The sequence below is a fragment of the Octodon degus genome, unplaced genomic scaffold (assembly GCF_000260255.1).
Source record: "Octodon degus isolate 3935 unplaced genomic scaffold, OctDeg1.0 scaffold00067, whole genome shotgun sequence".
Classification (NCBI taxonomy): Eukaryota; Metazoa; Chordata; class Mammalia; order Rodentia; family Octodontidae; genus Octodon; species Octodon degus.
In genome coordinates, this window is record NW_004524643.1 from 6,184,301 (window position 1) to 6,211,287 (window position 26,987).

General features: G+C 47.4%; 1 pseudogene; it reads right to left on the bottom strand.

The window, feature by feature from the left end:
• LOC101575193 overlaps positions 1–3,141 on the bottom strand; it is an 11,867-nt pseudogene extending 8,726 nt beyond the window's left edge.
• Positions 3,142–26,987: the final 23,846 nt, after the last annotated feature.

The following is a 26,987-nucleotide window of genomic DNA, read 5'->3' on the forward strand; positions in this document are numbered from 1 at the left end:
GGTGGGTGAAGCCAGGGCTTTGGAGGCTCCCAAAGCCAGAGCTCGTGAGGTCCCGATAGGGTGAGCTCATCATTCCTGCATAGCCATGGGTGGTCTTCGTGTGAATGCTCAAGTTCTGCATCCCAGACTCCAGCCTGTTCTCCTTGCCCTCCAGTAGCTTGCGGTAGGCGGCAATCTCGATGTCCAGGGCCAGCTTGACATTCATGAGCTCCTGGTACTCGCACAGCTGCCAGGCCATGTCCTGCTTGGCCTTCTGCAGGGCAGCCTCCAGCTGGGCCAGTTTGGTGTTGGCATCCTTAATGGCCATCTCCCCATGCTGCTCAGCATCAGCAGTGGCCACCTCCAGGGATGCTCTCTGGCCTTTGAGAGCCTCAATCTCCACCTGCAGGCGGCTAATACTGTAGTTCATCTCAGAGATCTCGGACTTCGTGCAGCGGAGGTCATCCCTGTGCTTCCCAGCCAGAGTCTGCAACTCCTCATACTTGATCTGGTACATGCTCTCGGCCTCCGCCCAGCTACGGCTGGCGATCTCCTCATACTGGGCCTTGACCTTGGCAATGATGCTGTCCAGGTCCAGAGAGCGGCTGTTGACCATGGACAGCACCACAGATGTGTCCGAGATCTGAAACTGCAGCTCACGGATCTCCTCTTCATACAGCTGCCTGAGGAAGCTGATCTCGTCAGTCAACCCTTCCAGGCGTGACTCGAGCTCCACCTTATTCATGTAAGCTTCATCCACATCCTTCTTGATGAGGACAAATTCATTCTCCATCTCTGTACACTTGTTGATCTCATCTTCATACTTATTCTTGAAGTCCTCCACCAGCCCCTGCATGTTGCCAAGCTCTGCCTCCAGGTTCAGTTTCTCCTGACCCAGTGTGTCCAGCTGCCACCGGAGGTTGTTGATGTAACTTTCGAACATGTTGTCCATGTTACTCCGGGATGTCTTCTGCTGCTGCAGGAGGCTCCACCTGGTCTCCAGCATCTTATTCTGCTGCTTCAGGAACCGAACCTTGTCAATGAAAGAAGTGAACTTGTTGAGGTTCTTGATCTGCTCCTTCTCCTGAATACACATGGCCTGGATGTTGGGGTCCACCTCCAGGTTCAGGGGTTCAGCAGGCTCTGGTCCACCTGGACAGCTGTGATGCTACCCACACCACCAGCCCTGCCAGAGCCACCCAGCCCCAGGCTGCCCTGGAAACTGCCGCTGTTGCCCATTCAGGAAAAACTGAAGGAGCTGATGTAGGAGGCAGGCCCGCTGGTGTAGGAGAGGCTGCTGAAGGCCCAGGGGCCGGAGGTGGACACCTTGTGGGGTCACCCTTATGGACAAGGTGGAGGCTGGAGTGGAGGCAGGCGAACTGAAGATGGAGACTCGGAAAGAGCCTGGCAGCCGCTTCTGGACCAACTCCTTGCCTTCTACATCTATGTAGATATAGTCAGTACCAGGATAAATTTTAAAACTTTTATCTCTTGGGGCTAGTGAGACAGCTCAGTGGTCTAAAGCACCTCCTTAGGCAAGCTTAGGCAGGCTCAAGGGACCACAGTTCCATCCCCATCACCACATACTGCACCAGCCCCGCCCTCAGGGCAGGCTGAGCTGGCAAAAAATAAAATAAAAATAAATGAAACTTTTATCTCTTTACTAATTTTCATAATAACCATAAATTCCATTCTCAAAATGATAATGTTTGGGAACAGAGAGACAGACTTTACATTACCTGTGGCGAGCTTGTGCTGTATCTTTTGGCAAGGAGTATAGATGAATATTCTGAAACTTTCCCATGCTTTTGTGTTTCCTTAAAAAGCAGATTCTGAGCCAGGCAGTGTGGCCTTGACCAGTAATGCCAGCGCTCTAGGGGGCAGAGAAAGGACAAGCACAAGTTTAAGCCCAGCCTGGACAACTTGCTGATTTAGCAAGAAACACATCATTAGATGAATGAATGAATGAATGAATGAATGAATGAATGAATGAATTTTTAACAGGTACTGCTGTAGCTCAGTGCAAGGGGTCTGCCCCCAGTACCACTCTCCACCAAAAGCATCTGTTGGTTTACCCAAGCCAGAGTGGCATTCAATAGTCAGCATTTCTAGCTGGATCCCTGGTGCTGGATCCCTGGTCCACAGGCTGCATTTTGAGTTGTAAGGACACAGACTACGCAGAGCAAATCAAACATTACTTTGCATTCTCTTTAGAGATCTCTAGGGAACCACAGAGGCAGTTTGGGGTGTGTGTGTGTGTGTGTGTATATGTGTGTATGTGTGTGCTCGCGCATGCGCACACGGGCGCATACATATGGGGGGGGTCTAGAAAGATTCAGGTTTGAATCTCAGTTTCTACATTTTAGTAGCTTTTCTGAGCTTCTACTTCATATTTTCCAATTAAACAGACAATACCTACAGAAAGGCAGTGTCGCGGCTGACACACAGAAGCTGCACAGCTAATGGTAGCTAGTAATATTCCTTTAGGCATAACGGCAGCAATAGAAAGGCGCTTTAATTTTTCCATTGACTCTACTACGGATTTTGGGGAAAGGGACTCTACCTACTGTCCCTCATTGGGTTGACATCTTGGAAGACCCTTCTTTCTCCGCCTTCCCTTACCCTGAAAACCCTGTGTCCCAGGCCCTGCAGCTCATGGCCTCTTGTTCTTTTGTTCTACAGTTAGCAATGTTTACCATGAAAACACGGAATCCCACAGGGGAACCACTGAATCCTTGCAGGACTGAAAGGAACTGGGAGAGCTTGGCGAACCATCTTTCTCCAACCTTCCCCAAAAACCTGCCCTGCAAATGACCCGATCTGGGGAGGGGGAGGCTGATCTGCCCCCTCCCCCAATCCGCATTCCATCCAACCACGTGACCCTTTCCTCCAAGCCTCAGAATTAATCTTTGCTGTTCACTGACTAGAAACAAAGCCAATGAAAGGCAAAACAAAAGTTCTTCTTGGTGGGGGGAGAGGGCTAGGTCACCAGAGCCTAGCCTAATGCAGGTACATTCTAGGTGCCAGTAAATAATTTTGGAATGAATGAATGAATGGCTGATATTCTGCAGAATCAGCTGCAGTAGAATGGCAAGAACATCAAATAGGGACTTAGAAATGGTTTGTGGCCCGCACTTACCACTCCAGGCTGATGTGATGCATATCTGTATGTGTCCACTTTGAGCACGTCACTCATCTTTATTGAGCCTTAGTTTCCCCTTCAGTAAACAGAGGACGACACCCACCCAGTGCAGTTAAGTGAAACATGATATCTAAAGTGCCTGAGCCATGGCACCCGATCCGTTGCTGAGAGCTAAATACTCCGTCCTCTCCTGTACCGTTTGATATTACCATAATTCTAAATCACACAAACATTTAAAAATAGACGAAATGCACAGATCTTTTAGAATATCTCCAAGTTAGAAAAAGAGCCTTTGTTCGCTGGAGATTGAAATGATGCCTATATACGTGCAGAGACCCAAGAACGTATATGAATCTGACACTGACAAATGCAGAGCATGTGGAAATGCCAAGTGCTCTGTTATAAATCTGCTCTGGGGGAGGAAAGTGACGTTGCCAAGAGATTTTTATCCATTTGGAAATGTTACCATTCACCCAGGGAAAGCCGGAGAATGGTGATGGGACAGTTGCATCCAAGTGCTCTGACATTTCATCGCCAACAGACACCATCAATGAATTTAGAAGCTTTATACGGCATTGAATTAAGAAAATGGCATATTACAAAGACACAGAGAGAAGGCCATCAAAGCCCAGGTTTCAGACGCATTTCTTTTGTCACAGAGTGTTCCGGAATAAAATCTATGCATGGAAATGTCAAGGGCTTTAGCCATGAAGAGTCCATGGCCCACTTCACCATGATAGATGAACTGTGAGTGAGGTTGGTGTGCCCAGCAGTGGGCTACGTACTCTGCTTGGAAAAGCTTGCTGGATCTCCACAAAATCTCTAGGAGAAATCTGCCCCACCTGCCAGAGGAGCAACGGAGTAGCAAGAGGCAAAGTGACTTGGTGCATGTCGGAGCCAGGCTCCAATCCCATAATAATACTGAGCACTCTCTGTTTAAAAGTTTTGTATCCAGTATCCCTTAACGTGCTCACAAAAATTCTTGTAAAGGAGAAGTTATTATTCCCGATTTTCAGAGTCAGGAACTAACAATGAGAAGGCTCAGGGCCTAGAGCACAGGAAAAATGCAGTAAAGGAGGATCAGGAGTAGTGAGCGACCCAACTGGCAAGCACTCCTCCAACGGGACCACGCCTCCCCACCCTCCAGAGACCCTTGCCTCTCCCTCCACCTCCCCTCCCTTCCCCTCCCTCCTGAGGACCTTTCCCTCCCTTCCTCATTCCTCCCTTCCCCTCCCTCTCTTCAGTTCCCTTCCCTTCCCTCCTTTCTCCTCCCCTCCCCTTCCCTTCTAGCCACTGTCCCTCTCTCCTTGCAGAACCTGCCTTTGCCAACACTCCCTCTAGTGGTGACATGATATCTCCCCCAACTTCCGGTTTCCATGCAATACCAAAATGTAATCCCTTAGAATTTGAGCTGAAAGAAAGATCCAAAAAATTGATGAATAAAAGACCTATGTCCACTTGACAAAAAAAGATGATGATAAGGATTGGTTTGGATACCGCTGAGACCATCCTAAGAAAACTTCACGGATGGCGACTGCTAATGACAGGTACCAGTCACTGAAGGATTGCAAATGGGCCAGACATGAAACTGAGTTTGACTTTTTAAGCTCCACAACCAATCTTGAGTTAGACATAATGACTGTCTCCCTCTCACAGATGAGGAAGCTGAGACAGAGAATGTATGCGACTCACTCAAGATCACCCTATTAGAAGCTGTCTGAGCCATTGTAGAGCTCAGCACTCTGACTCCAGAGCCTGGGTTCTGGGTCTTCGACTCCAAGAACTCCCATTTAGCCAAGACATGGCATATTACAAAGACACAGAGAGAAGGCCATCAAGACCCTGTTTTTGGATGCATTTCTTTTATCACAGAATGTTCCAGAATAAAATCTATGCACGGAAATGTCAAGGGCTTCAGCCATGATGAGTCCATGGCCCACTTCACCATGATAGATGAATGGTGAATAGCTGAACTCCAAGCCTATTTTCACCCTCTGGAACTGTGACCCTTGTCTTTATGACCTCTGAGAATCACCACCCTGTACAGAAGTGGATTCCCACTTATTCCTCTCTCCCTAAAATGCTGATATGGTCTTCGTTTTTCAGATATGGAAGCCAGTACACAGCTCCTTGTGATGGTGTCAAACAGAGTCAGAGTCAGTTTCTCTCACCCCAGGTCCAAGCCTTCTCCCCTTAAGACAAGTTCAGGACCACAGCCACCAGGAACTCTGTCATCCTCTATCCAAACCATCTGCTTCTCCACTTCTCAGCTAGCTGTGCTTTTGAAAATGGAAATGAAAATTCTATATTTTTCTAAAATGGCTAAGATTTTGTTCATTAGTTGTTATCTTTAGAAATCCACAGAGTAATTGACTATCTTGGGGTCTATTTTCAACATAGCTCATAGGGCAAAGAAAAGAAATACGTTATATATATTTACATATTATATATATTAAATATGTTACAAAGAATAAAGGATGTTGCTATCATTACATTGCTTTAATATGTTATTCAAAAATTTGTGAATAATTTTTATATAACTCAATACATATAAGAATATTAACATAAACAAACAAGATACACCAGTAATCAAAGATTCCTAATGATTTATTAGCATTCCAGCATATGAGAGACCCCATATGTTAAATAGGTAGCTTTATTGGGATATAATGAACATAAATACTTTATTTAAAAATCTATCTCCAGGGCCGGGGAGATAGCTCAACAGAATAAGCACTTGCCTGGCAAGCTCAAGGTCCTGAGTTCAATCCCCAGCACTGCAAAAAAGTGAAAAATAAAAATAAACAAAGAAAAGTCTATCTCCAAATATTTGTGTTAAGCGAAAGATCTCTTTCTGGAGCTGGCAAGAGAGCTCAGCAGACTAAAGTGCCTGCTTAGGCAAGCTTAGGCAGTAGGCAGGCGCAGATCCCCAGCACCACATGCCACACCAGCCTGCCCCAAGGGGGGGCTGAGTCGGCCGGAGTCTGGGCCTGGTGGCGCACACCTGTAACCCCAGCGCTGGGGAGGCTGAAAGCAGGATGATCACCAGGAGTCCAAGCTGTATAGTGAGACCCTGCAACAACCAAATACATAAAAAAAAAGAAAGATCTCTTTCTTATCCTTTTATGTTTAAAAAACTTTCCTAATAAGAACAAATGTTGAATATCTATTGAAATGAAAATATGACAATGAAATGATCCCTGTTGTCATGTTAGCACAACTATTCTAATGTTTCCATATTATCTTTCAGTTGTGATTCTCCCACGGATGCATTTTAAATATCTGATTTTTTTTTTTTTTTTTGCGGAACCGGGGATTGAACTCAGGCCCTTGTGCTTGCCAGGGAAGCACTTATTCTCCTGAGCCATCTCCCCGGCCTTAAATATCTGATGAATACTACACATATCCAGATTTTTACATTTAGCATAACAGAAACATTTTATGCATTTCCTTAAGGCCTTTATTATTTCTACTAGAAATGGCTTTGTATGATTTCAGAGACTGGCATGTCAGTTTCCTAAACGACTCTCCATACCACTGGATACTAAGATCCATGTCCCGTCCTCTGTCACTGCAGACCTGTGCAATGCAATGTGGTAACCAGTGGTAACAGGCGGCCAGGGGACACCAGTCTGGATTGAGATGCAATGAGAGTGTAAAGCACCTTCCATATCTCTTAAGATTTGCTATAAGAAAATTTATTCTTCATGTAAAATACTATTTGAAGATACCAGATGAAAGAAGTTATTTAAATTGATTTCACATTTCCTTTTGTCTTTTTCGATATAGCTGCTATGAAGTTGAAAATTACATATGTGTTTTGGGTTCATTTTTACACCAGACATTGCTGGCCTAGGTCCCATTTGAGTCCACAGCCACCTGTATATTGACTCCCGCCTCTGCATCCTTTTCCCTATCTTTGGTCCAGTGAGTAAGCTTTCTAGTACACGAGGTATATTTCTGTGGCTCTTGCTATATTGCTTTTCAAAAACGTTGCACTGGTTTATAATGATGCAAGCACCAAGTTTCTCGAGAACTTTCCTAGTAATGAATATTCTACCTTAAATATTTTTATTTTTGCTGATTTTCTAAGTGCAACAGAGATTCAAGAGTCAGGCTGTCTGGACTGATATCTCATCTGTGCCCTAGCTAAACTGCAAGTTGAGCAAGTTACTAAACCTATGTGGGCCTCCATTTCTATATCTACTAAATGGAAAGAACACTATTTCCTCTGGTGGCTTTAGTGAGCACATAAACATATGTACACCAAACACTCAGTGAATATGAAGAACTATAGGGCTGGGGAGAGAGCTCAGTGGTCTAAGTGCCTGCCTGAGGGTTGGGGAGATAGCTCCGGGTCGGGGAGATAGCTCAGTGGCAAAAGCACCTGCCTGGCAAGTGCAAGGTTGTAAGTTTGATTCCCAGTACCAGAAAAAAAAAAATGCATGCTAAGTACCTGCCTGATGAGCGCAAGCACCTGGGTTCAATCCCCAGTATATCAGGGGCCCCGGCCCCGCTGGCCACTGAAACCAGGTGTGGTGGCATACTCCCGTAATCCCAGTGCTGGGGAGGCTGAGACAGGAGGATCACTCTGAGTCTGAGCTGTGTAGTGAGACCCTGTATCAAGTAACCTAAATAATAAATAAATAAATAAATAAATAAATATTTTTTTAAATCTTAAAAAAAGAACTATAGAGCTTTGTTAAGTTATAATAATAGAGATTATTTTACACTGTAATTCTTTAGTACTTGGGATATATCTTTCCCAGGGTATGTGTTTAATATTCATGTTATGTAAATGTGTTCTTCCTGTTCTTTGATCATGGATGTATTGAAGTCCTATTTTCCCTCTTAAACTTTGAATGACTTCTTCATACAGCAGTATCACTGAGCACATTTTTTTAATCTGTTGCCTATTTTTAAATGTTATATTATTTTTTATATTATAAACAAGGGTCACATTTAATACAGTCCATACTTCTTTTTTTTTTGTATTTAGTACAGGGTCTACAGGGTCTCACTACACAGATGGGGCTCGTAGTGACGCATCTGTGTTCAGCCTCCCAAGAGCTGGGATTACAGGTGTGCACCACCACGCCCAGTCTTAATCGCTGTCTCTGTGCACCCCGGGGGGTGAGGTGGCACAGCAGGCCAGGGATTGAACCGCAGCCGCTGTGTCTACTTAGTCCCCTGAGCTATCTGGCTGGCCCTAAATCAATTTACTATTTAGTTTTGCTTTTTTTTTTTTTTTTTTTAAATTTAGTACAGAGTCTACAGGGTCTCACTATGTAGATGACAGTCCGTGGTTTTAAGTGTTTTAAAAACTTCTTCCTTTCCCTCAGTGAGTGGTGGCATTATACTCTATTTCTGTTTCTTCTCTTGTGATTTGGGGCTGGTGAATTTGTTCATCTAAGGCTAGATGTTGCTATGCTTTTAGACTTCGACATGGCAGAGGATAAAATAAACACTCTCCCCTTCAGGGTACATGGAGATGTTAGGAGCAGTCCCCGGATGCTGTGGCAACTGCCTTTGGAACAATAGGTGCTGTGTGGATTATATCTGGCCTAGGCCCTTGGTTCCTGAGAAAGCACCTGTAGACCCACCCAGGCAGCGCTGGGTTCCCGGCCTTTCTCTTTGGGACTGGAAGCAAATCCATGAACCATCTGGGAGCCTTGTTTCATTCTCCTGGAGATACAATGCCTGTGAAAATGCTTAGTGCAGAGCAGCCAAATATCAAACTCAACTTGTAAATCCTTTATTTTAGTACAATATTCAAGATTACCTCATTTTCTCAGTGAGTCAGGAAAAGGAGTAGTTCTATATTAAGCTTTTCCTTGTTAATCACATTCGGCTAGCTGTACCAAGAAATTAGGCAGCCCACAAAAGAGGGCTAGAACATGGCTGTATTCTTTGTAGGGCAATAAAGGGAGTGGATTTGTGCCACTCTGATCCTTATGCTGGGCTTTCATGTGTAGCTGTCCTTCAAAGCAAAGCTGTAAGGTAGATGGCCCAGTTCATTCCTTTCTTCTCTTGGAAAAAGAAGCATGGCCCAAGTAAGTCGGCAGCTTCTGGCTGCGTCCTGCAACAGCCTCAGACATAGGAAGAGCAAGCTCTTAGGCTGGCGTGCTTTCTAGCTGCAAGCTGTTCCCTCTGGGCATGGAATCCCAGTTCCACAACTTACAACCTGTGTGACCTTGTACCAGCCAAGTAGCCTCGCTCAGCCTCCCGTGCCTCATGTGTGGCACGAAGATAACATCTTTACTAGACATATTGGCTTTCAGGGAGGACACAAAGAAACAGTGCAAGCCCAGCACGGACAGCAGCACCTGGCAAGCAGGACGAGCCGACAACGGACAAACTGAAGTATGTCTTGAACGAGCAAGAACAAGAGCCCTGGACTCCAGTCTGAGCCAGGGCCTCGAGTGCTTGGTCCATTACGTGCAGCGTAAGATAGCTGAGGCTTCTGGAGGCTCTCTCCTGCCACGCGCTTTGGTTCTTTTTGGTATTTCAAGCACAAATTGCCGCTCATGCCAACTCCACAGGCAGGGGCCACATTTCTCGTTTGTCCCAGCTGGAGGCGGCATAATTGGTTATAATGTGAGAGATGACCATGGCTTTCCAGGAATTTGGAGGGCTTTGCGTTAGGCAGCTCATCTCTCTAAGTGCTGGCACCCTGGACAGTCAGATGCAGTCGCGTGGAAGTCTGTCCTGTCCTGTCGTCCTGTTGCATTGTTTGACTCTCCATTTAGCAACTGCAATACATTAATCAATCCTCTCCAGCTTCTCCCGTGGGTGGGTTTGTCTTTCTTTTGTATTGGGGACCGAACCCAGGGTCTGTGCACTGAGCTATGTCCCCAGTCCTTTTTGTACCATTTATTTTGAGATGGGGTCTGTGTCGCCCAGTTGCCCAGCCGGGGCTCACACTTGTGATCCTCTTGCCTCACTCCATCTGCCCCGTCCACCCCTCGGTGCCTCTGCACTGTTCTCTAGGGGTGCAGTGACCCCAGAGCTGGGACATCCTGACTCTCACAGCTTCCCTGAGTCCAGACCTGCCACTTCCTATGAAGACAAGCACTCCAGCAGCAAGGAGGGCAAAGGACTCTAGAGAGGCTCTCTGGGGAGGACAAGGAGAGGGCTGCACTCCACAGAAAGCTTGCTCAGAAGCTCTGCTTTAAAAACTCACTTTCAGGGCCAGCCAGACAGCTCAGTGGATTAAAGCGCCTGCTTAGGCAGACTCAGGAACCCGGGTTCAATCCCTGGCATGCCTGCCGGCCCCACCCCTGGGATATGCTGAGACAACAATTGAGACTGGGCTTAGTGGTGTGCACCTGTAATCCCAGCGCTTGGGAGGCTGAACACAGCAGGATCACTACGAGTCTGATCTGTGTAGTGAGACCCCGTAGACCCTGTACTAAATACATTAAAAAAAAAAAAAAAAAACCACTCTCCTTGCCAAAGCCCTGTCCCTGGTGCTAGAAGTCCTATTTTCCTCTTGGGTCTTTCTCTTACCCATTCTTTTGGGTGGCATCCCCCCAAATTTGGCTCTAGCCACTACCCTTGAAACTCTCATAAGAAATGCAAAGGTAGCTGGTCCCAGCCTTTCGAAAACATTCCAGCTACCCATTTATTCTTCCTCAGTCATATCTCTGGCATCAAAATCTCATCCTTCACATCTCATCAAAAAGTCTACCCACCAGGACTAGAGCCCTCCCAAAAGGTACGTGTGCAGATTTCATTAAGAAAACTGGATTTGCTCCATGAAGAGTCTCTTGAGGCTCAGTTTACTTCAAGCTGACAGTCATCCCCTGCTCTCCGTGCCAGACACGGGTCTAAGTGCTAGACTCAGGTCCTCCCACTGGCCCTCAAGATAACGCCTTTCAATTAAGGGTCATCATCATTTCCCCGGTTTGCAGATGGAAACCCAAGGCATGGCAAAAAAGTGCAGGCTGTTTGGCTCCAAAGCCCACTCTTCTAAGCAATAAGGGCAAAGTCTGGATGGTTCCTGGGGCCCAGTCCCCAGTGCCTTGCATAAGCAGCCACTCACCATAAAGGCAAGTTGGTTATCAAGAAGCCAGAACTTCTCATTCTTCTATCAATTATTTTAGAAAGCCTCAACTCCTCCTTTCCATTGAATTATTTAATTGAACTAAAAAAAAATCACAATTAGGGTATTGGCTGGCATGGCAGTGGAGAAATGGATGTGTAGGACAGTGTCCTTGACCTTGTATATAGGTGGCAAGGGGGAATAACAGACCAGCCAGTGAAGTACAGCTACACACCGAAAGTGTCAGGGTGGAGGCACTGGAAAGGAGGTGACTCTGTGGGCGAGCAGGGAAGGGTGCGCAGGAGAAGGGACACCTGGGCTGTATTTTGGAAACTAGGATGAAAAAGAAAAGAACTGTACCCTAGGACCATTTTCCAATTCTATCTTGCAGAATAATTAAGGTTAGGGAAGATGGAGCTCAGGAAAGGTCAGCATGGCTCAGCTTTGATTCCTAGGATGCTCCATAAGAGGAAAAGACAGTGGTCTGGATTCAGAAAGGAAAAGAAAGGGTTTCAGATATCTCTGTAACACATGGAAATTTTGACATGGAAATTCCATTCTGTTTTGGTGGTGGTATTATTTAATCTCACTGACCTAGTTTTACTTTTTTCCCCGGTTAGTTCTCTAAGTTCCCTTGACCTAAGGCTAGACCCTCTGATTAATGGAATAGTGGAATCCACTTTCTGGTCTGAGCATGTTCCTATGGCTATTCTATTTGTGAAATGAGATGTTTCATTTACTCTTCTCTCATTGCTGGGACAAATACTCGACACTCCAAATGAAGCAAGGGAAGGTTTATTTAGCTTACAGTTACTGAAGCATTCACGGCAGAGAAAGGCTGGCTCCAAGGCAGAGAGACACATGGCAGAGAGCAACCGTTCATGACAGTGGCAAAGAGCAGAGAGTGAACAAAAAGGCTGCAGCTCAGGCAGCTAGCTGGCCTCTCTCCCCTCCTTATATTGTGATGTGAATTACCTGCCCCAGGGCAGGTGCAGCACCCACACCCACAATAATCAATCACAAACTCCAGAAGCCACCCCATGACTGCATGAGGCTTTAGGGGGACACCTAGACACAAACTGTAACATGAGGATACTAAATATCTCTCAGCCAGGTGTGGTAGTGTGCACCTGTGACTACAGCACTCTGGGAGACGGAGGCAGGAGGATGGCAAAGTTCAAAATCAGCCTGGGCAACTTAGCAACTTAGTAGTTTAAAAACTAATAAAGTAAAAAGATGCTGATGTAGCGCAGTACCATTATCTTGAGTTCAATTCCTAGTACTGCAATCAATCAATCAATCAATCAATGTCTCTGTGAATTGTGAAAATGACACTCACCACAGTACAAGAACCTAGAAGTAAGAGGGCAAAGCCGCCTTCTTTTACAGGCACTTCCTCTTCCATTTCTGAACTCTTCCTCAGACATATATAAGTTCAGGATCTCTTATCCCAGACTGAAACTACTGTGCTGAAATTTTAGAAATGGAGCTTGATGAAGTATGAAATAGTTTAGTAATTTTCCAGCAAGATTCTTCCCCAAGAGGCTGGGGAGATAAGCCAGTAGAAGAAGCACTTACCTGGCAAGTGCAGGGTCCTGAGTTCAATTTCTGGTACCACAAAAACAAAACAAAACAAAAAAACAAAACAAAAAAAGAAGACTTCCCCAGGCGCTGTTCTCTGTCTTGTCATCTTTCACACAGTCCAAGGAAGCCACTTACCCGCTGATGGGAAGCCTCTCTCTGCACAAGCCCTGGGAAGAGGTGGTACTGCTGCTTCTTTGGATTCTGATTGACTGAAACCACCCAGAAGAGAGGGCAGGAATATAATGAAAAGTGGCCAGCTCTGGGTAATTATCGTTTCTGTCTTCTTAAATATCATTTATTTATATTGGGAACATTTGACCTCTTCTAGTTCTTTCCAAATATGCAATCAAACATCTGATTAAAGCTCTGCCTGGCTAGGGCCTCCCCCCACCTTGCCTAGGCAGAAAAGGGAACGATGGCATTCCGCAAGGGCAGGCTGTGCTGTGACTGTGTCAGGAGTTTACCCTTTTGTTCTCCCATCCACTGATGTCACTGCAGCGAGGTGGACACTGCCATCCTCTCATAGACCTGAACGCCAAGGCTCAGAGAGGCAAAGTACTTCACAACCACGGAGCACCAGAATCGGATTCTAGGTCAGCTTTGACTCACTCCAGTGTCTCAGGCCATTTGTCCTCAGATTTTACCAGCCAACCTTCACACTACACCATGCTGTCCCGCAGCTTGGTGAGCTGAAGACCCTGCGTGAGTTGACTCCAGTGCACATCTACAGCCCCATCCCCCTCATTCGAAATCTCCTTCTCGCCATGTTTCTGCAACAACCAACCACAAAGCGTTCCAGGAGTGTCCTGCAGGCTATTGTTCTCTAACCTGTATACTTTTGCTGTCTCTCTGCCTCACAAACTCCTATTCATCCCCCATGATCCAGCTCAGTCAGCCCCTCCCTATGAAAGTTCCTCTGCCTACCCTCCACCAGTGAGGTAGTCAGTGGGTGCCTGCCTGGGGCTCCCGCTCTCCTTGGTACCCACCTTCATCACCTGCAACCCATGTAGTTCTCTTGTTTCTTCCTGTCTGATGTCCTCTGGCCAGGATTTTATGTTCAAGAATCTTACAGGCAGATCTTGGGCGCTGCCAGCCTACCAGCCTACCAGCCTTCCTGACAGCTAGGCAAATGCCAAAATGTGGAAAACATTCACATGCCATTCCTTACCGTGAACTCCGGCAATTGTCTTAGGATGAAATCCTTCCTGGGTGGAGCAAGCCATCAGGTCAGCTATGGCTGTCTTCGCAGGGCATTATGGGAGCACACAATGACTCTCCTGGTTTTGCACAAGGCTCTGCATTCATTTTTTAAACTTATGACTAAGAAGTCTATAAAATGTATGGGCTGTGGAACATTGACATGAAATTAGTCTCACAGTGTCCCTGCTCCTTCCCTGCAGGTCTATGAATAGTAGGCTGTGCCAACAGCAGGACAACTGAATCAAACATGATAGCACTCACCCCAAGGGACAGAAGCTCATGATTGCGAACAGCTGGCTGAGGGGCTGGGACCCACACCCAGGTCTCACGCCATCCTTCATTGTCATTTTCTGCAGAGCTTGTTCCTTTTGGCGAGAGTTTTGCATCACTTTCTGCACACCTGAGCACCCTGGGCTTGAGGAGCATCGCTATGATTACTAATATAACACTAAACACTGGTCTTGAATTGCTTTCTATGTCCCGGGCCATTTCTACAGGCGGTGTCATGCCATCCTCATCACGCACTTGTGAGTGTAATAGCTTTGCTCAAAATGGCTTTGGCTAAATAGCAGTTCTATCATCAGGCAGATATAGTTTCAGCCCTGATGCTCTGCTTCCTTGCTGTGTGACCCTGGGCAAGTCATTCAACCTCTCTGAGCCACACACAGAAGAACCAAGAAAATGTGTAGTCTAACACTCTTGTCCCCTGTCATGCAAGATGAAGACACTTGGGCCGCGAGAGGTTGTCACACCCATGCCAGCACAGCTAGTAAGTGGCAAAGCAGGACTGAGTCAGTCTCTACAATGCCCCTCTTGCCCATGCAGCACAGCAATACTTCTCAGTGGTTAACTACACTTCCCGGGGCTCAGATTCGGCTTTGCCACTCACTGAATTCTCAGATCTTGGAAATTACTTACCTACTTTCATGTGTCTCTATTTTTCCACTTGAAGAATGGGTATGAGTCAGGTGTGGTGCCCTGTGCCTCTAATCCAAGTGTTCTAGAAAGCTAAGGCAGGAGAATCATACATTTAGATCTAGCCAGGGAAACCTAGTAATTTAGTGAGAACCTGTCTCAAGGCAACAACAACAACAAAGGGTAGGAATATAACTCAGTGTGAAGGCCTTGAGCTCAATCCTCAGTATTAGGGGAGGAGGCTGGGGGGGGGGAGGCGGGGCACAGGGAAGGAAGAAAATATAGAAAAGAAAAAAATGAGCGTGACAGTTAAGTGTGACAGTCCACGTACAGCTCGTAGACTAGTGCCTGCGATACGGGAAGTACTGTCAACCTGACTTCCTTAGCACCCAGCCCTCAGGCCTGTTTGCATTTGTAAGGTACAATGGACTGGTAAATAATTGTGGAAGTGGGAAGTCACTCTGAACAGGTCGGTCCTCCCCACTTTCCTAACACATTTCTCCGGTTCCCAAATCTCCCAGTTTCTTCAGTTACCCCCAGTGGCTGTGTGACAAACCAATCCCTCTAACTGTGCTTGGTGGCTTCCTCCACTAGCATGGGGTCTCTCAAGCCATGGTGGATGTCACTCAGAACCTAGATAATTTCCTGGTGGGGAGTAGGAGGGTGACCCTTTACAGACTGAGATGTTCAACAAAATCCTTGGATTCTACCCTTTAAAGACCACCAGCAGCCTCTCCTGGCTATCATAACTGATTGTCTCTAGACATTGTTCCTTGTCTCTTGGGGTTAAAATCACCTCCCATCCATGGTGAACTGCTAGGTCCGGAGTATGCCTCTGGAGGCTGGCTGTGCGAGGCTGCACCTGCTGGAGCTCCTTTCACATGTAGCGGTTCATCTCCACCCTCCTCCTGCTGGTCACTAAGACCCCTGCATCTCTTCCACATGGAAGGCTGCCTAGGAGATGGCCTCGCGGCCTCTAGCGCATCTATCCCCCAAAATCTCGGGAGCTGAGACCGCACCTCAGCCCAGCCTCCAGATGATTCCCAGGGTAGTCCTCTCTGAGCACCTCCTTTCTGCAGACCCCAAGGCGGGTCCCACCTTCTATTCTTTCAGTCTCCTCTCTTTAAGGCCTGGTTCAAAAGTCCCTGCCTTTATGAAGTCCCCTCTGAGGTAGCTCAGCGGCATAAGCGCCTGCCTGGTAAGCACAAGCTCCTGAGTTCCATCTCCGATACCAAGAAAGCAAAGAAAAGAAGAAGAAAAAGTCCCCTTGGAAACTCTTGTTTCCCAGCTGTTTCCACTGTGCCTTGTGTGCCCCTTTGTTGATTATTTCTCCCAAAAGACTTTTAGCTCTTAGGAAGCAAGAGATTTCTCAGGGAATCTCACTTCCACTTATCTGCTAGTGTAAAATCTTTCCGAATTAAGTGCTCTTTGACATGAGGCTATGCCCTGAGCCTGTTCATAAACCCTTCAGTCTCTTCTCATGTTCTGATCATCAAAATTTAACAATTCTCCTTGGCGTTCAATGCCTTCCATGCAGCCTCCGTGTCCCCAAGCAAGCAGTCCTCGACACACAGGCCCTGCTCAGTTCAGCGCATTCTGCTTGTGTCCAGGAGCAAGCTTGCCGTGTCGCCCACACCAGCAGCCTCTGGAGCACCAGCTTCGTTCTCACATCTGGGTCACCTCCTCAAGCTCAGCTCTTGTTTGCTACTTCAACTCTAGTTGTGAACGAGACTGGAAAGACACCAAGCCCTACTTCCATGGCAGGGCAGAGTGTTTGCTTTGGTTTTAATGGCAGAACAATGACATCACAGACATAGGCCAGCTGACCATGTACACACTACATGGGTGTGAGTCCCAGCCCTGTAGGCTCTTTTTTGAGACAAGGTCTTGCTGTGTAGTTCAGGCTGGCCTGAACTCACTGTGTACTGGAGGCTGGCCTCGAACTCATGGCAACCTTCCTACCGCAGCCTCCCGAGTGCTGGCATTACAGGCATGCACCAGCACACCTGACTGTGTAGTTTTCATGGCACTGTGACTTCTAGAAAATCACTCCACCTTGCTTCCTCAATTTCCACATCTGTAAAGAAGAGAATGAGTATCAAGCGCTTGCAGCATAAAGAGTGATAAAGTGTATGAAAAGTGTGCAGCCCTGATCCTGGAACATGGCACATAACCCAGAAGCATTTACATTTATTAGCTGTCCTTGGATCAATGAATCCAGCTGCTACTGACCTCCCCTCTGGATCCCTACAGACCTGAGGCAGTGCCACAAGATTCGCCCTTCCTTTATATTCTGTTTAACATTATTCACTTGCATGGCTTTGGGACTTGGCTGTGCCTTTCTAAGTATACTGTTGAAATCCTGTGGCACCAGGAATTCATTCATTCAACCACTGTTATTCATTCAACCGCTGTCCACCAGGTGCTCCCTAGGACCATGGAACCAGAACAAGTTGCCATGTAGTGGGGGAGGCAAGATACGTACGAAAAGGGCTGTCACTTGGGTAGAAGATGGCAGTGTCATTGGGAAAGTATAAGAGTTGAAGGACAGGAAGAATCCTTTTTGCCTGAGGTGATCAAGAGATAAGAGACATCTGGTCTCATAACGATGAAGGATGGCAAGAGGAGGCCTTTCAGGAAGAGGGTGAGCTTGGCAAAGGGTGGCAGAGGGAGGGGAAAAAACATATATGGTGCTAGGGTTAAGGTTTACACCAGTTATCCCCCAAGAGCTTCATTTATTTGTACACAGGGCTTGTGGAATGTGATTGGATTATGGCTTTACAGTTGACTTACTAGTAGGAGGTGGGGTCTGGTCAGAGAACCAGGCCCAGGTGGGACATGACCTGGAAAGATTTATCTCCTGGCTCCTCCCTTGACCTCCTGCTTCCTGTCTCCATGATGTGAGCAGCTCTCTCCCATATCATGGGGCCTTGGAACCAGCGTGCTACAGACTGAGCCAAAATAAACCTCTCCTTAAATCGTGGATATCAGCTATTTTGTCCCAGCAATGAGGAAACTGACTGGAGTAAGTCGTCCAGCGCGGTAGCTTTTTGAAATGCAGCAGTGGGAGATGGGGTTGGAAGCCCAGCAAGCCCTTAGATACACAGAGAAGAAGCTGCACTTGATTCCTGTGGGGAGAGAGCCACTGAGCCTTGAGCAACGTTCCTGCTTCAGATTGCTTGGATTTGTGCAGCTAGATCAACTCGGAAGGAGGTAGGAAGGTCATTTATGAAGCCACAGCAATAACCCAGGCATGATGTGGACAAGGTGAGCCTAAGGCAGCAGGGGTGAGAAGGGCAGGGGCATAGGAGTGGACAAGAGCCTGTGAAGATGTAAAGATGACTTGGATTGTTGTCCTCCCTTCTCTATACATTCTATTCTTTATACCACAACCAGAAGCGCTCTGAGAGCTCTATATCGGGGGAGTCCATTCCCTCATTAAAACTTGGCAATGGCTTCTCATCACATCCGGGGCCTGTCTCTGGTCCTTAGAGCACAGTATCTAGCCTTGTCTCTTGGCCATCAACCTATCATTGGATGCATCCCAGCTACTCACCTCTTGGCTATTCTAGCATGGGTCTCTTACAACTACAGCTCCCTCTGCCTGGCCTAGCTTGACCCCACCTCTCCTGCTGGCCTCTGCTCAAATGCACCTCCTCAAAGAGGAGGTGAAAACTGGCAGCATCCCCACCCTGTCACCTTCTGGCTGCTTCCATTTTTAGTTATGGTACATGTCAATTTCTAACCAGAATGATAATATTTTTATAGGAAGTAAACTATTTATTGCACTTTATAACTGAGAAGGGGATCTTGCTGCAAAGCTAATTGAATTCCACCAGGATGTTCCTTATTTCACATAGGAAATTTTTTTAAAAATGATTTCAGTGTTCACATGTATGCTAAGAACTTCTTTTAAATACAATGCATAATAGAATGGTCCTTGTGAGTAGAGAGAAAAGAAGGGCTTTTAAAGAATGAAGGCAGGGCTGACCAAATAGCTCAGTGGATTAAAGCACCTACAAGCAGGTACAGGGGCCGAGGGTTTGATCCTCAGGCCTGCCTTGCCAGTCCCACCCCCGGAGCATGCTGAGATGGTGATTGAGACTGGGTATGGTGGCACACACCTGTAATCCCAGTTCTTGGGAGGCTATAAACAGGTGGATCACTATGAGTTCGATCTAGTAGTGAGAACCTGAACACCCTGTAGACCCTTCCCTAAAATACAAGAAAAAAAAAAAAAAAACAACTGAGGGCAAGCTACTGAGAACCAGGACCCTGGTTATGTCCATAAGAGGAAAGAAGGGATTTAAATTGATCATTTTCAGTGTACTGGGAGCATCCAACAGTGTTTTCCCATTGACTCCTTTCTCTGTATAAAGAAGAGGTTAATGATTTTAAAGATTAACTCTGCAAACAGCAGAGTTAAGATCCAAACCCTTCTTAAGTGTTCTGTGGTGACTTTCTTGGTCACCCTGCTAGAATCCAAATTCCTTTGGGTTTGGTCCCTGCTGGGGAGACCCCAGTATTTCCAAGCTGCAGAAATGGGAAGCCAGTGCAGCTGGCAGGCCAGGAAACACAAACAGGAAGAATTTTGAAAATGAAACCAAGGTAAGCTGTCAACATTTACATTTAAGATGCCAGTGTGCTATCCCAGGGGATGCTCCGAATAGGTAGCTGGGAAACGGACAGGAATGGAGGGGGTGCTAGGCTCCAGGAGTCTATCGCAGTGACAAGACTGCTTAGCCCTGCCACTGGATGGGCCTAAGGCAGAGGACCAAAGATGCGGCTAGGAGGCACAGCCCAGATGAGCAGACAGGAAGGCAGTTTTTGACAGCTGTCCACTGCTCACAGGCCTAAGTCCCAGTGCTGCTTGCATGGCCCACAAGACCCTGCAGGATGGAGCCTTCAGGCCTTGGCTCCGACTGCTCCCCCTCTCCTGCACTCCAGCCACACGGGTCTTTTGAGTTTTCCTGAGATTGCCAAACTCCTGCTCACGGTAGAGCCTTCACAGGTTTCCTTCCTTTTCCTGGAAGCCACCTCTCCAATTGCCACCACTCCTCATCCAGCTGACACTTATTTATCTTGCAGATCTCAGCTTAAATATCACTTGCTCAAACTGTCCTTCCTAGGCATGGCTTCCCTCCCCTAGGTCTTTCTCCCTACTACGTGCTTTTATGATACTCTGCAGATAAATGCAAAGACGTGCACACAGGTGTGTTGAGCAGCTAGCTGATTACGTGACTGATGTCTATTCTCTTAAATCATCTGTGAGTGGGGCCAGTGGACCAATGGCAATGCCTGTGTTGCTCACAGCTCTGTCCCCAGCACCTAGCACAGTCATGGCACATAGTAGATGCTTAATAAAGGCAGATATGAACTGAACCAGTAGCAAGCAAAGGAGAAGAACCAAAACAATGTAGGTGACAGGAAGTCAAGATGGATTTTTCGGGCTGGTGAGATGGCTCAGTGGTCTAAAGCACCTACTTAGAACAAGCTTAGCAAAGCACAGAGACCGCGGTTCAATCCCCCAGCACCACATGCCAGCCAGCCCCGCCCCCAGGCGGGCTGAGCTGGCCACACACACACACACACACACACACGAATAAATAAATTAAAAAAAAAAGATTAAAAAAAAAAGATGGATTTTTCAAGTGGGAGCGGGGCTCTGGCACTGTTCCAAACTGCAGCTGAGTGTGGCAGGAGGCAGACCAAGAAACACCATTGAGTCCAAGGGGCCAGGTGGCCGTGGCTTTAGGAAGCCAATTTAAATATTTGGTTAGGAGGCAGAAGAAGAGGTGGTAAGGGCGGTGGGCAATGTGTCGGAGGGTGGGTGGGAGAGAAGACTCAGCTGTACAGTTCACCCTCTCAAGGGACTGGGGAATAGAGAAGTAAGGGGCAAGTGAGTGAAGCCAAGGGGGAGAGTTCTTGGAATGAAAGAGAAGTCCATAGTTTTATAAATCCAGGGAAAGCTAGCCAAAGGCAAAGATGAAATGTTCATAAATAAGGAGGCAATCAGTGATGAGGCAAAGCCCTTGAAGAAAAGGGAACCTGAAGGTAGTGGTGCAGGTCTGTAATCTCAGTGACTTAGGAGGCTGAGGCAGGAGGATCCCAAGTGTGAGCCCAGCCCAGGCAATTTAATGATTTAGCATGACCCAATCTTGAGACAAAATGCTTCAGAAAGGCTGGGGATTTAGCTCGGTGTAAAGAGATCCTGGGCTCATTCCTTATGCGACTCAGACATCACCCCATGTAATCCTCTGGACAAAGCCCTTTGAGGCATGCCGTTATCATTTCCACCTACCAGCAAAAAGGCTGGAAACATGAAAACATGAAACATGGTTCCTAGGCACAAAGGATGCCACAAACATCCAGTATTCACACTTACATAAGAATATGAAGCTTCCGGCTAGGAGCGGTGGCACATGCCTGCAATCCTGGAATTCTGGGAGGCTGAGGCAAGAAGATTCCAAGTTCAAGCCCAGCCTGGATAGCACAGTGAGACCCTGTCCAATAGAAGCATGAATAAATAAGCAAATAAATAAATTTATTTGCTTCAAAAGCAAAGCAAGTTTAAAAAACAAAACCAGAAAGCTTCAAAGAGCACCCACCTTCTATATAGCAAAGGGACAGTATGAAATGAAGAGGCAAGCTAAAATTCTGGAAAAATACGTTCTCCTCTCTAAAAGTGTACACGCGTACTGTTTGAAAAGCCATCACAGAAGTCCAGTTCATAGAAATGGAAAATATGACGGTGGTTGCCAGGGGCTTTAGGAATCAGGAAATGAATAGGTATTGTCTCCCGGGCACAGGGCTTTGGTTGTGCAGGAGGAGAAGTATCTGGCCGGTGATGACCCCTGCTCGGCCCTGTAAATGCACTTCACGCCCCGGAGCCATACACTTGAGATTGGTGCAGATGATGCTTTATTTGTTATGTGCATTTTCTCACAAGTGTTCTTAAAACCCACTATGTTAAGTAAAAATGCAATTGAATACTTTGCTGGAAAAAATAAACAAGTGACTATCAGTCACAGTCACAGAGGAAGGCCATGAGTGCTGGTTTAAATAGGAACAACTCCTGGATCTCAACCCTGGCAGCCAGGAAGGTTTTGGGCCAGTTAGCTGAAGATTAAATTCAGCGATAATGCCCTGCCACCACTCTGCGCAGCCTCAGATGCCCTGGAGCGCCGTGGGTGGGAGTGTAAATGAGGACTGCTTTTTTAGAAGACAATCAGGCTGGAGCTATCAAAATACAAAATGGCATGCCATTTGATCCAACAACTCTGCCTTTAGGAATGTCTCCCGGAGAAATACCCACTCAGATGGATACAGGGATTTTATCCCAGCATTTCTGGAAATTTAAAAAAACAGAAGCTACCCAACTAGCCATCAAGGAAATGATGTTCTAGCACACTGTGGACTAATGCTCAGTCACCAAATAGTCAAAGTTGCCCTGCCCTAATACGAATAGAAAGACAAGAAGTAGGGGCCAGGGAGATGGCTCAGTGGAATAAGCACTTCCCTGGCAAGTGCAAGGACCTGAGTTCAATCCCTGGTTCCACAAAAAAAAAAAAAAAAAAAAAGACAAGAAGTAGTATTTGGAAAACAAGTTGCTAAACAGTATTATCCTATGTGGTTCCCCCCCAAAATTACATCACTGCTTCTGTTTTAATTTAAAAGAAAGGCTTAGTTTATATTTCCAAAGCAAAGGACCCAGTGACTACCCCCAGGGGTAGCCCTGAGAATGGAAAGGGAACTTACACACCTCTGCTGTTTTCACCTGTGGTTTCCTAGGAGCACTTTCTAACCTGGTAATAAAAGAAGCACACCTGGGAAAATGTGCAATCAAGCTGAGGGGCTTTAAGAGCTCAGAAATGCACGACAGTGTGACAATGGTCGTGCTGCAGGCAAAGGTGTGGCAAATGGGATCAATGGAAATGACATAAAGGCACTCCCGGCTGATGTAGGTGGCACCTGGGAAGTGAGCCCAGGACACATGTCGGGGTGCAATGGGGACCTGAGTGGACAGGAAGGGGCCCCAAGTTGATAAAATCAACTCCTCCAAGTTCTAACTAAGCGTTTATTTATTAAGATGCATTTATTGAGCATCTACTAGGTGCTATAAAACAGAGCTCAAACAAATCCTCTTCCTTGCAAACTGCTTTCAGTCTTTTTTTTTTTAATTTTTTATTTATTTATGTGTGTGTGTGTGTGTGGCCAGCTCAGCCCACCAGGGGGCGGGGCTGGCTGGCATGTGGTGCTGGGGGATTGAACCGTGGTTCCTGTGCTTTGCTAAGCTTGTTGTAAGTAGGTGCTTTAGACCACTGAGCCATCTCACCAGCCCCCCGCTTTCAGTCTTGTGGGAGAGAGACGCGCAAATGTCACATTAAACAACTGACAAAGACTTTTAAGCACATTCTGATGGTGCTGGAAAGAGAAGGTGGGAGATCACCCAGGCAGCCCCCTCCCAGCCGCTCCGTCTACACAGAAACTGGAGGATGGTGGCTGCTGGCTTCATGAGGGCTTGGCGTGGAGGGCAAAGGCTTTCTAGGCAGAGACAAGGGAGGGAAAACACAGAGGAGTGGAAAAGCTGGCTGGAGCTGGAAGGAGAGGCAGTGCAACCATCTCATAATGGGGCAGCACGATTTGCCTTGTGGGCTTCCTCAGCATACCCAGCCCTGTTGAGAAGCCAGGATGGCCTCCTGAAATGTAGAGTATGATACAGATACACCACTACCTGTCCTGACCATAAAAAATTAGACATATACCTCAGCGCACCTGGGCTGGGCATAGGTCAGCAGCGTAAGTACCTGCCTGGCAAGTACAAGGTTCCAAGTTCAATCCCTGGTACCAAAAAAAGAAAAAAGAAAGAAATTAGTGCACCCTGAAATTGTGATCCTTTCAGAACCAGATGGTGCAAGTCCTGTGGCACCAGCTGAATGTTGCTGAATGTCACTCAAGTGGCGGCGCAGGTCTTTCAGACTCTCCGCCATGATCTGAAGGGTAGAGAGCGGCCTGCAGAAGTACAAACCCCTTTGAGTTACTCAGGCCTCAGATTTTTCCAAAAGTCTAAAGTAGAACACACATGTGTGTCCCTCCTCATGGAGCTCCCAGCCTAAAGGGGAAGGCTGGTCCCATAGAGAACCCCATATGAGGCAAGAACTGGGGAGACGAGGTGGGTACAGTGGCCAGGAGCCACGCACTTAGCCCCCTAGTAGGAACTGACGACCCTGAGAAGAAGGGAGTCGGTGGAGAGGCATTGGAGAGGGAAGGAAAAGAACGGATGAAAGAAGCAGAGCTGAAAGGATGCGACGTCTTCAGGAAATACTGAGCAGGCAGGTGTGGCTAAGGGGCCAGGGAGTAGCAGCTGCTGAGGCTAAAAGTTAGGACATGGGCTTGGGAGATGGCCCAGGAGGAACTCGGGCGTGCTGCAGGCATTGTGTGCTGGAGGGAGGGGCTGTGCCAGAGTTCTCAGGATGAGAGGGGTGACCAGGGCTGTGTGCAGGTGGGCACCTTCGCAGCTGTGTGCACGATGTCCAGCAGGCAGATCCAAGAGCAAGCTGCCCAACCCAGAGCCTTCTCTGGGAGGCTATGCCTCCTCCCCAAGCCTGGCCTCTTCCATTGGAGGGCTTCACAGGGGTAGAGAAAGCATCCCTCTTCGCTCTTCCTCCAGAGCAGAGAGGACCCTGCTGTGTTCTCTAGGGATGATGGAGGCTGGCAGGGGAGAGTATGTCCTTCTGCTCACCCCAAAGCCCTGCCTAGGAGATGGTTGGAGGCTCATGGGTCAGACAGCAAGGAGACCGGGCTTCAAACCTCTTCAGGAGGGCGCAGGCAGGAAGCGCAGCCGCCAACTGCCCAGGGGAGCACCAGCTTGCAGCTGGGTTATTTCCTAAGTCTCGCTTTCTCCATCACTCTATATTTCATTTGGGGAAAGCCTCTGTCACTTAGGAGTTATTTTTCTGGCCCAACAGTAGACCCTGGGAATAGGCCCAGAGATCCAAAAAGATTAATAGCCTGTGTTATTCAGTAACAAAGCGCACAGCTGGCCAAACTCTAGGAGAGTCAGGCACTGCCGAGAGTCGGCAGGCACGTCCCTCGGGTCACCTGCGGGAAGAAGCGCTATGATTGCACAGAGGCAGTGGATGAAATCAAGGCAGACTCTGAGCACATACCTCCTCGTGGCCATTGCCTTTCAGGAAACGCTCCAAGTGATTCTGCCGAGCTCTGCCATCTGCCGGTTCCTCTGGGACACCCAGTCAGTTCGAGTTCGCAGTCTGCTTTCGATCCAACTCCTGGCCTTGGAGGGTGGCGGCCCAGCCACGACTGTCACATATCAATTGCTTTGTTTGTCTTATTGTCGGCCTGTTTTGGAAACACTCTCCTCGGCTCCTGCGTGACTCATAGGTTAGAGAACGTGAGTAATTCCTCTGGAACTCACTTGGAATGGGAGGGAACCCTTCCCATTTGATTTCCGGTTCTAAAAAAAGACAAGATAGTTCACGCTGGAGGCTAATTAGTTCTCCGCTGCAACAGTTGGGGTGGCCTAGCCCTGCTTGGAAAACAGTCTTTTGTGCGGGAGGGTGGAGGAATCAGAACACCACCAGCTTCAGAATTATAAAATGACACCAGAGGATCACTTTGCTGTGATTTAGTTTTGCTGCTGAGGCATCATCCTTGTTACAGAGGAAGCCCAAACAGTTCTCTCTCAAGGAGCACGAGAGGAGGAGTGAGCAACCGATGTCCCTTTTCTTAATTGGTTGCTGGTGGGTGAAGACACACTGTCCTTGTCCTCTTCCTGCTGTTTTTGGCCATTCTTCTAAGCTGTGATGAGAATTCACCCGCTGCCGCCTTTACTCCCCCGCCCTTGGGTGTGGCTCCCTTCACAGCCCCAGCAGTGTGGCGCTCACTTCCTTTAACAGAAATGGTAAAAAAATAAAATAAAATAAAATAAAAAAATAAAAAAAATGGCTCCATCTCTCAGCTTCTAAACCAGCTTCGGAGAGGGCCAGGCCCTTCCTAAGGTTCGGGCACCTGGCAGCTTTTCAGCAGGGCTGGAATGAAGGACTCTAGCACTGCTGAGGAGAAAAAATTCATGGCCAAAGGAGGAAAAAGAAACCAAGTAAAACCCGACGGCGTTTGTTTGGAAATAATCTCTTCGTTCTTTTTTGCCCTAGCAGCCCTGTGACACTGAGCAAGTTGGCTAACCTCTCTGTCCATGCCTGTGGAATGGACACTACCACGGCCTGCCTAAAGTTGTTGAGCATTAGAGCACATGCGTTAACGTTCACAATTCAGGCTCACAATCACATTTGGTGAGCCTCAAGATTATGACTGGTTCGCTGATATCGCTCACGAGTAAGGCCCAGACCCTCTCTTGGCCACACGGCTGCTGACTGCTGTAGACTGTTACCTCACCCTTTGGACAGAAGGAAGAGTATCAGTGCAGGAGGACTTTCTACCAGGAAGGCATTGAACCTTGAAGGTAAATCCACAGGTTTCCCCATTTTCCAACCTTTTCTCCAGAAATAGCTACAAAGATCACTGTCTACTCCACTCTTCCTACAAAGGGTGGGTTGCGAGCCAGGGAGATAGTTCAGTGGAATAAGCACTTGCCTGGCAAGCTCAAGGACCTGAGTTCAATCCCTGGTTCTGCCAAAAAAAAAAAAAAAAAAAAGAATGGGTTGCATTAGGATGCGCCCACTTGAATCCCACCAAGACTTCCAAAGCATTTAGCATGGAGCTGGCCCTCCTGGCTCTACCCGATCAGCCCCTGCCCACTCCCAGTCTGGCCCCCCAATCCCTATCAGTTCATTACTCTCTGACCTCCCATGAGGCCTTGCGAGGGCAGCCCACTCTCACTCCCCCCTCTTACATCTGTGGCTCATCCTGGGGCCTCAGCTTACCATCATCTCTTCAGAGAGGCCTTTCCTGGAGGGCCCTTCTGTCATTCTCCACACGGGCCCCTGCATACTTGTTTCATTCAACTCAACATAAGTGATAACTAGGTTAGCTGCCTGCCTGTAGCTATTTCTGCCTTGCTAGACTGTGGGCTCCAGGAAGGCAGAGCACACACCTAGGAGGGCACTTAGTGAGTGTTCAATGGGCACCTCATGGTAGTGGGATGAG